The following is a 14905-nucleotide window of genomic DNA, read 5'->3' on the forward strand; positions in this document are numbered from 1 at the left end:
GAAGGTAAATAATCGATTGCTGAAGGTCCAAAGGTGTTGTGATAAACAAATAAACATATTAGTGATTAGTGACATATTTGTGATAAACATATTAGGCAGGATAATCACATATGTTAACGTGACTGCCCACACTGTATTTATTTATGGTTATTTGTTAAATCGAGTACTGTTAGACATGAAATAGGAAGTGTTTAACATAAATGGAAGACGAAAGGGGTACTCACCATTGTAGCTCCTGCTGGTCAATGATACGAGCCTCTTCTTGCAGTGGAAAACATACAGCCAACAAACACCGTGGAACCTAAAGGAATGAAATTAAACATTAACATTTAGCCTCAACCAACATTCACAGATACAACGCAACGCAAACTACACAAACGTAAATCTTTTTAAACACAATGAGTTGTACTTACCGTGTACGCTCTAGACGGTCCACTTGCAAGCGGAAAATAAAGATATTTCTGTTGATAATCGTCGTGTTTGTATCCGGTGTCTCGCTCAAGGCCATTGCGCCCACAGATTTGAATTTTGGTGAGAGTTCAGCCTATTGACGTCATTTCCGCGGTGTAATACCCGCATATCTGAAACGGCAAAGTTAAGAGTAGAGTTAAATAAAGTTTTTAGTCAACGCAATAATTTACAACCGTTGACCAGTCGAAATAATCGTCGAAATTTGGCGTCTGTGGCTGGAAGCAGACGCCGAGTTCGACATTCCTCCCAAACGCCACACTCCCTCGCTTTTCAGGGCTAAAAAAAAACAGTTGTAATTACCTTGTACGCTCTAGACGGTCAAGTTGCAAGCTGAAAACAAAAATATTTGCCTTGTTAGTCATCGTGTTACTAACCGCTGTGTCTTGTTTGCCAGAACTGCCGCTTTCCTACTTCCTGTTGCAAGCCACGCCCACGGATTATAATTTTGCCGTGAGTTCCGCCTATTGACGTCATGTCCGCGTCACATGACTGCGACGTAATATTATCTAAAACTGTTTGTGCGGTATTGTGTTGTTCTGTGCGGTATTGTGTTATTCTGTGCGGCGTCGTGTTGTTCTGTGCGGCGTCGTGTTGTTCAGTGCGACGTCGTGTTGTTCAGTGCGGCATGGTGTTGTTCAGTGCGGCATGGTGTTGTTCAGTGCGGCATGGTGTTGTTCAGTGCGGCATAATGTTGTTCAGTGCGGCATAATGTTGTTCAGTGCGGCATGGTGTTGTTCAGTGCGGCATGGTGTTGTTCAGTGCGGCATGGTGTTGTTCAGTGCGGCATAATGTTGTTCAGTGCGCCATAATGTTGTTCAGTGCGGCATGGTGTTGTTCAGTGCGGGATGGTGTTGTTCAGTGCAGGATGGTGTTGTTCAGTGCGGCATGGTGTTGTTCAATGCGGCATGGTGTTGTTCAGTGCGGGATGGTGTTGTTCAGTGCGGCATGGTGTTGTTCAGTGCGGCATAATGTTGTTCAGTGCGGCATGGTGTTGTTCAGTGCGGCATGGTGTTGTTCAGTGCGGCATGGTGTTGTTCAGTGCGGCATGGTGTTGTTCAGTGCGGAATGGTGTTGTTCAGTGCGGCATGGTGTTGTTCAGTCCGGGATGGTGTTGTTCAATGCGGGATCGTGTTGTTCAGTGCGGGGTGGTGTTGTTCAGTGCGGGATGGTGTTGTTCAGTGCGGCATGGTGTTGTTCAATGCGGCATGGTGTTGTTCAGTGCGGGATGGTGTTGTTCATTGCGGCATGGTGTTGTTCAGTGCGGCATGGTGTTGTTCAGTGCGGCATGGTGTTGTTCAGTGCGGCATGGTGTTCAGTGCGGCATAATGTTGTTCAGTGCGGCATGGTGTTGTTCAGTGTGGAAAGGTGTTGTTCAGTGCAGGATGGTGTTGTTCAGTGCGGCATGGTGTTGTTCAATGCAGGATCGTGTTGTTCAGTGCAGCATAATGTTGTTCAGTGCAGCATGGTGTTGTTCAGGGCGGCATGGTGTTGTTCAATGCGGCATGGTGTTGTTCACTGCGGGATGGTGTTGTTCAATGCGGGATCGTGTTGTTCAGTGCGGCATAATGTTGTTCAGTGCAGCATGGTGTTGTTCAGTGCGGCATGGTGTTGTTCAGTGCGACATAATGTTGTTTAGTGCGGCATAATGTTGTTCAGTGCGGCATAATGTTGTTCAGTGCGGCATGGTGTTGTTCAGTGCGGCATGGTGTTGTTCAGTGCGGCATGGTGTTGTTCAGTGCAGGATGGTGTTGTTCAGTGCGGCATGGTGTTGTTCAATGCGGCATGGTGTTGTTCAGTGCGGGATGGTGTTGTTCAGTGCAGGATGGTGTTGTTCAGTGCGGCATGGTGTTGTTCAGTGTGGAATGGTGTTGTTCAGTGCGGCATGGTGTTGTTCAGTGCGGCATGGTGTTGTTCAGTGCAGGATGGTGTTGTTCGATGCGGGATCGTGTTGTTCAGTGCGGCATGGTGTTGTTCAGTGCGGCATGGTGTTGTTCAGTGCGGCATAATGTTGTTCAGTGCGGCATGGTGTCGTTCAGTGCGGCATGGTGTTGTTCAGTGCGGCATGGTGTTGTTCAGTGCGGCATGGTGTTGTTCAGTGCGGCATAATGTTGTCCAGTGCGCCATAATGTTGTTCAGTGTGGCATGGTGTTGTTTAGTGCGGGATGGTGTTGTTCAGTGCAGGATGGTGTTGTTCAGTGCGGCATGGTGTTGTTCAATGCGGCATGGTGTTGTTCAGTGCGGGATGGTGTTGTTCAGTGCGGCATGGTGTTGTTCAGTGCGGCATAATGTTGTTCAGTGCGGCATGGTGTTGTTCAGTGCGGCATGGTGTTGTTCAGTGCGGCATGGTGTTGTTCAGTGCGGCATGGTGTTGTTCAGTGCGGAATGGTGTTGTTCAGTGCGGCATGGTGTTGTTCAGTGCGGGATGGTGTTGTTCAATGCGGGATCATGTTGTTCAGTGCGGGATGGTGTTGTTCAGTGCAGGATGGTGTTGTTCAGTGCAGGATGGTGTTGTTCAGTGCGGCATGGTGTTGTTCAATGCAGGATCGTGTTGTTCAGTGCAGCATAATGTTGTTCAGTGCAGCATGGTGTTGTTCAGTGCGGCATGGTGTTGTTCAATGCGGCATGGTGTTGTTCAGTGCGGGATGGTGTTGTTCAGTGCGGCATGGTGTTTTTCAGTGCGGCATAATGTTGTTCAGTGCGGCATGGTGTTGTTCAGTGCGGCATGGTGTTGTTCAGTGCAGGATGGTGTTGTTCAGTGCGGCATGGTGTTGTTCAATGCAGGATCGTGTTGTTCAGTGCAGCATAATGTTGTTCAGTGCAGCATGGTGTTGTTCAGTGCGGCATAATGTTGTCCAGTGCGCCATAATGTTGTTCAGTGCGGCATGGTGTTGTTTAGTGCGGGATGGTGTTGTTCAGTGCAGGATGGTGTTGTTCAGTGCGGCATGGTGTTGTTCAATGCGGCATGGTGTTGTTCAGTGCGGGATGGTGTTGTTAAGTGCGGCATGGTGTTGTTCAGTGCGGCATAATGTTGTTCAGTGCGGCATGGTGTTGTTCAGTGCGGCATGGTGTTGTTCAGTGCGGCATGGTGTTGTTCAGTGCGGCATGGTGTTGTTCAGTGCGGCATGGTGTTGTTCAGTGCGGCATGGTGTTGTTCAGTGCGGCATGGTGTTGTTCAGTGCGGAATGGTGTTGTTCAGTGCGGCATGGTGTTGTTCAGTGCGGGATGGTGTTGTTCAATGCGGGATCATGTTGTTCAGTGCGGCGTGGTGTTGTTCAGTGCAGGATGGTGTTGTTCAGTGCAGGATGGTGTTGTTCAGTGCGGCATGGTGTTGTTCAATGCAGGATCGTGTTGTTCAGTGCAGCATAATGTTGTTCAGTGCAGCATGGTGTTGTTCAGTGCGGCATGGTGTTGTTCAATGCGGCATGGTGTTGTTCAGTGCGGGATGGTGTTGTTCAGTGCGGCATGGTGTTTTTCAGTGCGGCATAATGTTGTTCAGTGCGGCATGGTGTTGTTCAGTGCGGCATGGTGTTGTTCAGTGCAGGATGGTGTTGTTCAGTGCGGCATGGTGTTGTTCAATGCAGGATCGTGTTTTTCAGTGCAGCATAATGTTGTTCAGTGCAGCATGGTGTTGTTCAGTGCGGCATAATGTTGTCCAGTGCGCCATAATGTTGTTCAGTGCGGCATGGTGTTGTTTAGTGCGGGATGGTGTTGTTCAGTGCAGGATGGTGTTGTTCAGTGCGGCATGGTGTTGTTCAATGCGGCATGGTGTTGTTCAGTGCGGGATGGTGTTGTTCAGTGCGGCATGGTGTTGTTCAGTGCGGCATAATGTTGTTCAGTGCGGCATGGTGTTGTTCAGTGCGGCATGGTGTTGTTCAGTGCGGCATGGTGTTGTTCAGTGCGGCATGGTGTTGTTCAGTGCGGAATGGTGTTGTTCAGTGCGGCATGGTGTTGTTCAGTGCGGGATGGTGTTGTTCAATGCGGGATCGTGTTGTTCAGTGCGGGGTGGTGTTGTTCAGTGCAGGATGGTGTTGTTCAGTGCAGGATGGTGTTGTTCAGTGCGGCATGGTGTTGTTCAATGCAGGATCGTGTTGTTCAGTGCAGCATAATGTTGTTCAGTGCGGCATGGTGTTGTTCAATGCGGCATGGTGTTGTTCAGTGCGGGATGGTGTTGTTCAGTGCGGCATGGTGTTTTTCAGTGCGGCATAATGTTGTTCAGTGCGGCATGGTGTTGTTCAGTGCGGCATGGTGTTGTTCAGTGCAGGATGGTGTTGTTCAGTGCGGCATGGTGTTGTTCAATGCAGGATCGTGTTGTTCAGTGCAGCATAATGTTGTTCAGTGCAGCATGGTGTTGTTCAGTGCGGCATGGTGTTGTTCAGTGCGACATAATGTTGTTCAGTGCGGCATAATGTTGTTCAGTGCGGCATAATGTTGTTCAGTGCGGCATGGTTTTGTTCAGTGCGGCATGGTGTTGTTCAGTGCGGCATGGTGTTGTTCAGTGCAGGATGGTGTTGTTCAGTGCGGCATGGTGTTGTTTAATGCGGCATGGTGTTGTTCAGTGCGGGATGGTGTTGTTCAGTGCAGGATGGTGTCGTTCAGTGCGGCATGGTGTTGTTCAGTGCGGAATGGTGTTGTTCAGTGCGGCATGGTGTTGTTCAGTGCGGGATGGTGTTGTTCAATGCGGCATGGTGTTGTTCAGTGCGGCATGGTGTTGTTCAGTGCGGCATAATGTTGTTCAGTGCGGCATAATGTTGTTCAGTGCGGCATGGTGTTGTTCAGTGCGGCATGGTGTTGTTCAGTGCGGCATGGTGTTGTCCAGTGCGCCATAATGTTGTCCAGTGCGGCATGGTGTTGTTTAGTGCGGGATGGTGTTGTTCAGTGCGGGATGGTGTTGTTCAGTGCGGCATGGTGTTGTTCAATGCGGCATGGTGTTGTTCAGTGCGGGATGGTGTTGTTCAGTGCGGGATGGTGTTGTTCAGTGCGGCATAATGTTGTTCAGTGCGGCATGGTGTTGTTCAGTGCGGCATGGTGTTGTTCAGTGCGGCATGGTGTTGTTCAGTGCGGCATGGTGTTGTTCAGTGCGGAATGGTGTTGTTCAGTGCGGCATGGTGTTGTTCAGTGCGGGATGGTGTTCAATGCGGCATGGTGTTGTTCAGTGCGGGATGGTGTTCAATGCGGGATCGTGTTGTTCAGTGCGGGATGGTGTTGTTCAGTGCAGGATGGTGTTGTTCAGTGCAGGATGGTGTTGTTCAGTGCGGCATGGTGTTGTTCAATGCAGGATCGTGTTGTTCAGTGCAGCATGGTGTTGTTCAGTGCGGCATGGTGTTGTTCAGTGCGGCATGGTGTTGTTCAATGCGGCATGGTGTTGTTCAGTGCGGGATGGTGTTGTTCAGTGCGGCATGGTGTTTTTCAGTGCGGCATAATGTTGTTCAGTGCGGCATGGTGTTGTTCAGTGCGGCATGGTGTTGTTCAGTGCGACATAATGTTGTTCAGTGCGGCATAATGTTGTTCAGTGCGGCATGGTGTTGTTCAGTGCGGCATGGTGTTGTTCAGTGCGGCATGGTGTTGTTCAGTGCGGCATGGTGTTGTTCAGTGCAGGATGGTGTTGTTCAGTGCAGGATGGTGTTGTTCAGTGCAGGATGGTGTTGTTCAGTGCGGGATGGTGTTGTTCAGTGCGGGATGGTGTTGTTCAGTGCGGCATGGTGTTGTTCAGTGCGGAATGGTGTTGTTCAGTGCGGCATGGTGTTGTTCAGTGCGGCATGGTGTTGTTCAGTGCAGGATGGTGTTGTTCAATGCGGGATGGTGTTGTTCAGTGCGGGATGGTGTTGTTCAGTGCAGGATGGTGTTGTTCAGTGCGGCATGGTGTTGTTCAATGCGGCATGGTGTTGTTCAGTGCAGGATGGTGTTGTTCAGTGCGGCATGGTGTTGTTCAATGCGGCATGGTGTTGTTCAATGCGGCATGGTGTTGTTCAGTGCGGCATGGTGTTGTTCAGTGCGGCATGGTGTTGTTCAGTGCAGCGTAATGTTGTTCAGTGCGGCATGGTGTTGTTCAGTGCAGAATGGTGTTGTTCAGTGCGGCATGGTGTTGTTCAGTGCAGGATGGTGTTGTTCAGTGCGGCATGGTGTTGCTCAGTGCGGCATGGTGTTGTTCAGTGCGGGATGGTGTTGTTCATTGCGGCATGGTGTTGTTCAGTGCGGCATGGTGTTGTTCAGTGCGGCATGGTGTTGTTCAGTGCGGCATAATGTTGTTCAGTGCGCCATAATGTTGTTCAGTGCGGCATGGTGTTGTTCAGTGCGGGATGGTGTTGTTCAGTGCAGGATGGTGTTGTTCAGTGCGGCATGGTGTTGTTCAGTGCGGCATGGTGTTGTTCAGTGCGGCATAATGTTGTTCAGTGCGGCATAATGTTGTTCAGTGCGGGATGGTGTTGTTCATTGCGGCATGGTGTTGTTCAGTGCGGCATGGTGTTGTTCAGTGCGGCATGGTGTTGTTCAGTGCGGGATGGTGTTGTTCAGTGCAGGATGGTGTTGTTCAGTGCGGCATGGTGTTGTTCAGTGCGGCATGGTGTTGTTCATTTCGGCATAATGTTGTTCAGTGCGGCATAATGTTGTTTAGTGCGGCATGGTGTTGTTCAGTGCGGGATGGTGTTGTTCAGTGCGTTATAATGTTGTTCAGTGCGGCATGGTGTTGTTCAGTGCGGCATGGTGTTGTTCAGTGCGGCATGGTGTTGTTCAGTGCGGCATAATGTTGTTCAGTGCGGCATAATGTTGTTCAGTGCGGCATGGTGTTGTTCAGTGCGGGATGGTGTTGTTCAGTGCGGGATGGTGTTGTTCAGTGCGGCATGGTGTTCAATGCGGAATGGTGTTGTTCAGTGCAGGATGGTGTTGTTCAGTGCGGCATGGTGTTGTTCAGTGCGGCATAATGTTGTTCAGTGCGGCATGGTGTTGTTCAGTGCGGCATGGTGTTGTTCAGTGCGGCATGGTGTTGTTCAGTGCGGCATAATGTTGTTCAGTGCGGCATGGTGTTGTTCAGTGCGGCATGGTGTTGTTCAGTGCGGCATAATGTTCAGTGCGGCATAATGTTGTTCAGTGCGGCATGGTGTTGTTCAGTGCGGGATGGTGTTGTTCAGTGCAGGATGGTGTTGTTCAGTGCGGCATGGTGTTCAGTGCGGGATGGTGTCTTTCAGTGCGGCATGGTGTCGTTCAGTGCGGCATGGTGTCTTTCAGTGCGGCATGGTGTCGTTCAGTGAGGCATGGTGTTGTTCAGTGCGGCATGGTGTTGTTTAGTGCGGCATGGTGTTGTTCAGTGCGGGATGGTGTTGTTCAGTGTGGCATGGTGTTCAGTGCGGCATGGTGTTGTTCAGTGCGGTATCGTGTTGTTCAGTGCGGTATCGTGTTTCTCAGTGCGGTATCGTGTTGTTCAGTGCAGTATCGTTGTGTTGTTCGTATTGTGTTTAACACTTAGCCTCTAACACTTAGCCTCTAACACTTAGCCTCTAGCATCTAGAAGGTAAATAAATAGGAAGGAAGGACTCACCGGTGACGTCTTCGCCCACGTCCAAGCGTTGTACTTTGTATTTTCATCCTTCTGACAGTGGAAAACATAGCCAACAAACACCGTGGAACCTAAACGAATGAAAGAAAACTATCATTTGGCCACAACCAACATTCACAGATACAACACAATGTGACGTGCGGGGTTGAGGTTAAAGGTTGAGTGAAGGGCCCTCGTTTTAAACTACTTTTTTGAAAAGGATTGGGAACAAGTAAGACGTATTTAATTTATTTAATGGGAAGTAGTAAGAGCTATTGAATTTAATCTATGTATTATATTCTATTGTATTGTATTCTGTTGTATTCTTTTGGATTGTATTCACACTAACCCCACTAAAACTTCAGCCCACAAAAACTCGCCTCTGGCGCCTAGCCTCTGGCACTTAGCCTCTAACACTTAGCCTTTAACACTTAGCCTTTAACACTTAGCCTTTAACACTTAGCCTAGAAGGTGAATAAATAGGGTTAAAGGTTGAGTGAAGGGACCTCGTTTTAAACTACTTTTTTGTAAAGGAGTGGGAACAAGTAAGACGTATTTAATTTATTTAATGGGAAGTAGTAAGACTTATTAAATTTATTTAATCTACTTTTCTTCCCAGGCAAAATTTGATGTGCTGCAATTCCAAATTTCCAAAGTGAATGAAGGAATGAAGTCCTTTAAATTATGATTTTGTATAAATACTAGGCATTAACACAAAATCGACGGCACAAAATGGGCAGACTTTACTTGTTTGAAAAGGACTGGTTACAAGACAGACTTTTTTAATTTATTTAATGGGAAGAAGACTTATTTAGTTTAATTGATCTATTTTTGTTCCCTGGCAAAATTCGATTTGCTGCAATTCCAAATTTCCAAAGTGAATGAAGGAAAGAAGTCGTTTAAATTATGATTTTGTTTAAATACTAGGCATAGACACAAAATCTACGGCACAAAATGGGCAGACTTTACTTGTTTGAAGAGGACTGGTTACAAGACAGACTTTTCTGATTTATTTAATGGGAAGAAGACTTATTTAGTTTATTTAATCTATTTTTGTTCCCTGGCAAAATTGGATTTGCTGAAATTGTATTTTGCCAAATCTTGCCTTGAGACCTGATAGGAAGTATTAAACGCTTAGTTAAATCAATACAAGTTGGTAATAAGAGCGAGTAATGTTGGTTGAACCGATGAATGAAGGTTGAAAGCAATTTAAATTATGACTTTGTATAAATACTAGATATTAACAGAACATCTACTGCGCGAAATGGGCAGAGTTTACTTGTTTGAGAAGGAGTGGCTTATTCAAAACTAAGATTTATTTAATCTGTTTGTTCCCAGGCAAAATTGGATGTGATGCAATTCCAAATTTCACCACATGATGGTGCCCAATTTTGACTTCATAGGACATATTAAACACTTAGCTTGTTATTATGTTCAAGGTAATCAGATTTGTTTATTATTCTAATGGCCTCTTCAAAACTATTCTGGATTACTACTTTGGATCTATTCTACATTACTTGGCAACAACATACTCTGTAACAGATTAGGCAGTATAATCATATCTGTTAACTTGAGAGTGCCCACACTCAATCTACTTATCGTGATGTTAAATCAATTACTGTTAGACATTATTTGTCTGATAATCTACCAAATCTTTGAATTGAAGAATTTGTGATTTAATTAATAGCTTGTTGTTATGTTAAGGGTAATCAGACTTGTATATAATTCTAATGGCCTTCTTTTGAAAACTATTCTGAATTACAACTTTGGATCTTATATTACTTTGCAACAATCTACTCCGTGACAGATTAGGCAGTATAATCACATATGTTAACTTCAGTGCCCACACTGTATTTATTTATGGTTATTTGTTAAATCAAGTACTGTTAGACATGAAATAGGAAGTGTTTAACATAAATGTTATGGCTACTCACCATTGTAGCTCGCTCCTGGTCAATGATACGAGCCTCTTCTTGCAGTGGAAAACTTGCAGCCAACAAACACCGTGGAACCTAAAGGAATGAAATTAAACATTAACATTTCGCCTCGACCAATTTTCACACGTACAACGCAACGCAGCTACACTTCTGCTATTACAAACGTAAATCTCCTTAAACACAATGAGTGTTACTTACCGTGTACGCTCTAGACGGTCCAGTTGCAAGCAGAAAATAAAGATATTTCTGTTGATAATCGTCGCTGCTCAGTGGCTCACGGCCATCGCGCCAACAGATTTGAATTTTGGCGGAGGTTCGGGCAATTACGTCATATCCACGGCACATGACTGCGACGTAATACCCGCTTATCTGAAACGGCAGTTAAAAGTAGAGTTACATCAAGTTTTCTTGGAACCTAAACGAATGAAAGAAAACTATCATTTGGCCACAACCAACACTCACAGATACAACACAACGTGCGGGGTTGGGGTTAAAGATTGAGTGAAGGGCCCTCGTTTTAAACTACTGTTTTGAAAAGGAGTGGGAACAAGTAAGACGTATTTAATTTATTTAATGGGAAGTAGTAAGACTCATTAAATTTATTTAATCTACTTTTCTTCCCAGGCAAAATTTGATGTGCTGCAATTCCAAATTTCCAAAGTGAATGAAGGAATGAAGTCCTTTAAATTATGATTTTGTATAAATACTAGGCATTAACACAAAATCGACGGCACAAAATGGGCAGACTTTACTTGTTTGAAAAGGACTGGTTACAAGACAGACTTTTTTAATTTATTTAATGGGAAGAAGACTTATTTAGTTTAATTGATCTATTTTTGTTCCCTGCCAAAATTCGATTTGCTGCAATTCCAAATTTCCAAAGTGAATGAAGGAAAGAAGTCGTTTAAATTATGATTTTGTTTAAATACTAGGCATAGACACAAAATCTACGGCACAAAATGGGCAGACTTTACTTGTTTGAAGAGGACTGGTTACAAGACAGACTTTTCTGATTTATTTAATGGGAAGAGGACTTATTTAGTTTATTTAATCTATTTTTGTTCCCTGGCAAAATTGGATTTGCTGAAATTGTATTTTGCCAAATCTCGATTTGAGACCTGATAGGAAGTATTAAACGCTTAGTTAAATCAATACAAGTTGGTAATAAGAGCGAGTAATGTTGGTTGAACCGATGAATGAAGGTTGAAAGCAATTTAAATTATGACTTTGTATAAATACTAGATATTAACAGAACATCTACTGCGCAAAATGGGCAGAGTTTACTTGTTTGAGAAGGAGTGGCTTATTCAAAACTAAGATTTATGTAATCTGTTTGTTCCCAGGCAAAATTGGATGTGATGCAATTCCAAATTTCACCACATGATGGTGCCCAATTTTGACTTCATAGGACATATTAAACACTTAGCTTGTTATTATGTTCAAGGTAATCAGATTTGTTTATCATTCTAATGGCCTCTTCAAAACTATTCTGGATTACTACTTTGGATCTATTCTACATTACTTGGCAACAACATACTCTGTAACAGATTAGGCAGTATAATCACATATGTTAACTTGAGAGTGCCCACACTCAATCTACTTATCGTGATGTGTTAAATCAATTACTGTTAGACATTATTTGTCTGATAATCTACCAAATCTTTGAATTGAAGAATTTGTGATTTAATTAATAGCTTGTTCAGGGTAATCAGACTTGTATATAATTCTAATGGCCTTCTTTTGAAAACTATTCTGAATTACAACTTTGGATCTTATATTACTTTGCAACAATCTACTCCGTGACAGATTAGGCAGTATAATCACATATGTTAACTTCAGTGCCCACACTGTATTTATTTATGGTTATTTGTTAAATCAAGTACTGTTAGACATGAAATAGGAAGTGTTTAACATAAATGTTATGGCTACTCACCATTGTAGCTCGCTCCTGGTCAATGATACAAGCCTCTTCTTGCAGTGGAAAACTTGCAGCCAACAAACACCGTGGAACCTAAAGGAATGAAATTAAACATTAACATTTCGCCTCGACCAATTTTCACACGTACAACGCAACGCGGCTACACTTCTGCTATTACAAACGTAAATCTCCTTAAACACAATGAGTGTTACTTACCGTGTACGCTCTAGACGGTCCAGTTGCAAGCAGAAAATAAAGATATTTCTGTTGATAATCGTCGCTGCTCAGTGGCTCACGGCCATCGCGCCAACAGATTTGAATTTTGGCGGAGGTTCGGGCAATTACGTCATATCCGCGGCATTTGACTGCGACGTAATACCCGCTTATCTGAAACGGCAGTTAAAAGTAGAGTTACATCAAGTTTTCTTGGAACCTAAACGAATGAAAGAAAACTATCATTTGGCCACAACCAACATTCACAGATACAACACAACGTGCGGGGTTGAGGTTAAAGATTGAGTGAAGGGCCCTCGTTTTAAACTACTGTTTTGAAAAGGAGTGGGAACAAGTAAGACGTATTTAATTTATTTAATGGGAAGTAGTAAGACTTATTAAATTTATTTAATCTACTTTTCTTCCCAGGCAAAATTTGATGTGCTGCAATTCCAAATTTCCAAAGTGAATGAAGGAATGAAGTCCTTTAAATTATGATTTTGTATAAATACTAGGCATTAACACAAAATCGACGGCACAAAATGGGCAGACTTTACTTGTTTGAAAAGGACTGGTTACAAGACAGACTTTTTTAATTTATTTAATGGGAAGAAGACTTATTTAGTTTAATTGATCTATTTTTGTTCCCTGCCAAAATTCGATTTGCTGCAATTCCAAATTTCCAAAGTGAATGAAGGAAAGAAGTCGTTTAAATTATGATTTTGTTTAAATACTAGGCATAGACACAAAATCTACGGCACAAAATGGGCAGACTTTACTTGTTTGAAGAGGACTGGTTACAAGACAGACTTTTCTGATTTATTTAATGGGAAGAGGACTTATTTAGTTTATTTAATCTATTTTTGTTCCCTGGCAAAATTGGATTTGCTGAAATTGTATTTTGCCAAATCTCGATTTGAGACCTGATAGGAAGTATTAAACGCTTAGTTAAATCAATACAAGTTGGTAATAAGAGCGAGTAATGTTGGTTGAACCGATGAATGAAGGTTGAAAGCAATTTAAATTATGACTTTGTATAAATACTAGATATTAACAGAACATCTACTGCGCAAAATGGGCAGAGTTTACTTGTTTGAGAAGGAGTGGCTTATTCAAAACTAAGATTTATGTAATCTGTTTGTTCCCAGGCAAAATTGGATGTGATGCAATTCCAAATTTCACCACATGATGGTGCCCAATTTTGACTTCATAGGACATATTAAACACTTAGCTTGTTATTATGTTCAAGGTAATCAGATTTGTTTATCATTCTAATGGCCTCTTCAAAACTATTCTGGATTACTACTTTGGATCTATTCTACATTACTTGGCAACAACATACTCTGTAACAGATTAGGCAGTATAATCACATATGTTAACTTGAGAGTGCCCACACTCAATCTACTTATCGTGATGTGTTAAATCAATTACTGTTAGACATTATTTGTCTGATAATCTACCAAATCTTTGAATTGAAGAATTTGTGATTTAATTAATAGCTTGTTCAGGGTAATCAGACTTGTATATAATTCTAATGGCCTTCTTTTGAAAACTATTTTGAATTACAACTTTGGATCTTATATTACTTTGCAACAATCTACTCGGTGACAGATTAGGCAGTATAATCACATATGTTAACTTCAGTGCCCACACTGTATTTATTTATGGTTATTTGTTAAATCAAGTACTGTTAGACATGAAATAGGAAGTGTTTAACATAAATGTTATGGCTACTCACCATTGTAGCTCGCTCCTGGTCAATGATATGAGCCTCTTCTTGCAGTGGAAAACTTGCAGCCAACAAACACCGTGGAACCTAAAGAAATGAAATTAAACATTAACATTTCGCCCGGACCAACATTCACACGTACAACGCAACGCGGCTACACTTCTGCTATTACAAACGTAAATCTCCTTAAACACAACGAGTGTTACTTACCGTGTACGCTCTAGGCAAAATTGGATGTGATGCAATTCCAAATCTATCTGAAACGGCAGTTAAAAGTAGAGTTACATCAAGTTTTCTTTTTTAATCAACACAATCATTTACAACCGTTGACCAGAAAGAATCGTCGAAATTCGACGTCCCCCACAAACGCCACGCTCACTCGCTTTTCAGGGCAACAAAAGTACTTCTTTTTAAAAACGATGAGTTGTACTTACCGTGTACGCTCTGGACGGTCCAGTTGCAAGCAGAAAATAAAAATATTTCTCTTGTTAGTCGTATGTTACCATCCGCTGTGTCTTTGTCAACATCGCCGCCATTTTCCTACTTCCTGCTGCGAGCCACGCCCACGGATTTAAATTTGGGCGGAAGCTCTTTCCATTGGCGTCGTTTTCGCGTATAGCAAATCCGATTGGTTGGGAAGGGGGCACGGTTATGCAGCCGAGGAGTCCTGTGATCGGTGGGATGTAAAGTAGGCGTCGACGTCACGTCCGCGTCACGTGACCACGACGTGGCAGACGTCAAATAGCAACCGCTGTTTTGTTTAGTAGACTTACAGTTGTTATGCATTGACATAATGGCGCACACACCAAATAGATTTAAATAAATTAAATAATTCTTCTGCCCACTCTCTTTTAAACAAGTTAACTCTCCCCGCGGATTTGAATTCCGGCGAAAGTTACGCCCATCGACGTCACGTATGTCACGTGACCACGACGTGGCAGATGTCATATAGCAACCGCTGTTTTGTTTAGTAGATTTACAGTTGTTATGCATTGGCATAATGGTGTGCACTCAAAATAGATTTAAATAAATTAAATATTTCTTCTGCCTACTCCCTTTTAAACAAGTTAACTCTGCCCACGTCCATTGACGTCTTGTCTGCGTCACGT

The sequence above is a fragment of the Syngnathus floridae genome, unplaced genomic scaffold (genome assembly GCF_059516105.1).
Source record: "Syngnathus floridae isolate MCC-2025c unplaced genomic scaffold, RoL_Sflo_1.0 HiC_scaffold_24, whole genome shotgun sequence".
Taxonomy (NCBI): domain Eukaryota; kingdom Metazoa; phylum Chordata; class Actinopteri; order Syngnathiformes; family Syngnathidae; genus Syngnathus; species Syngnathus floridae.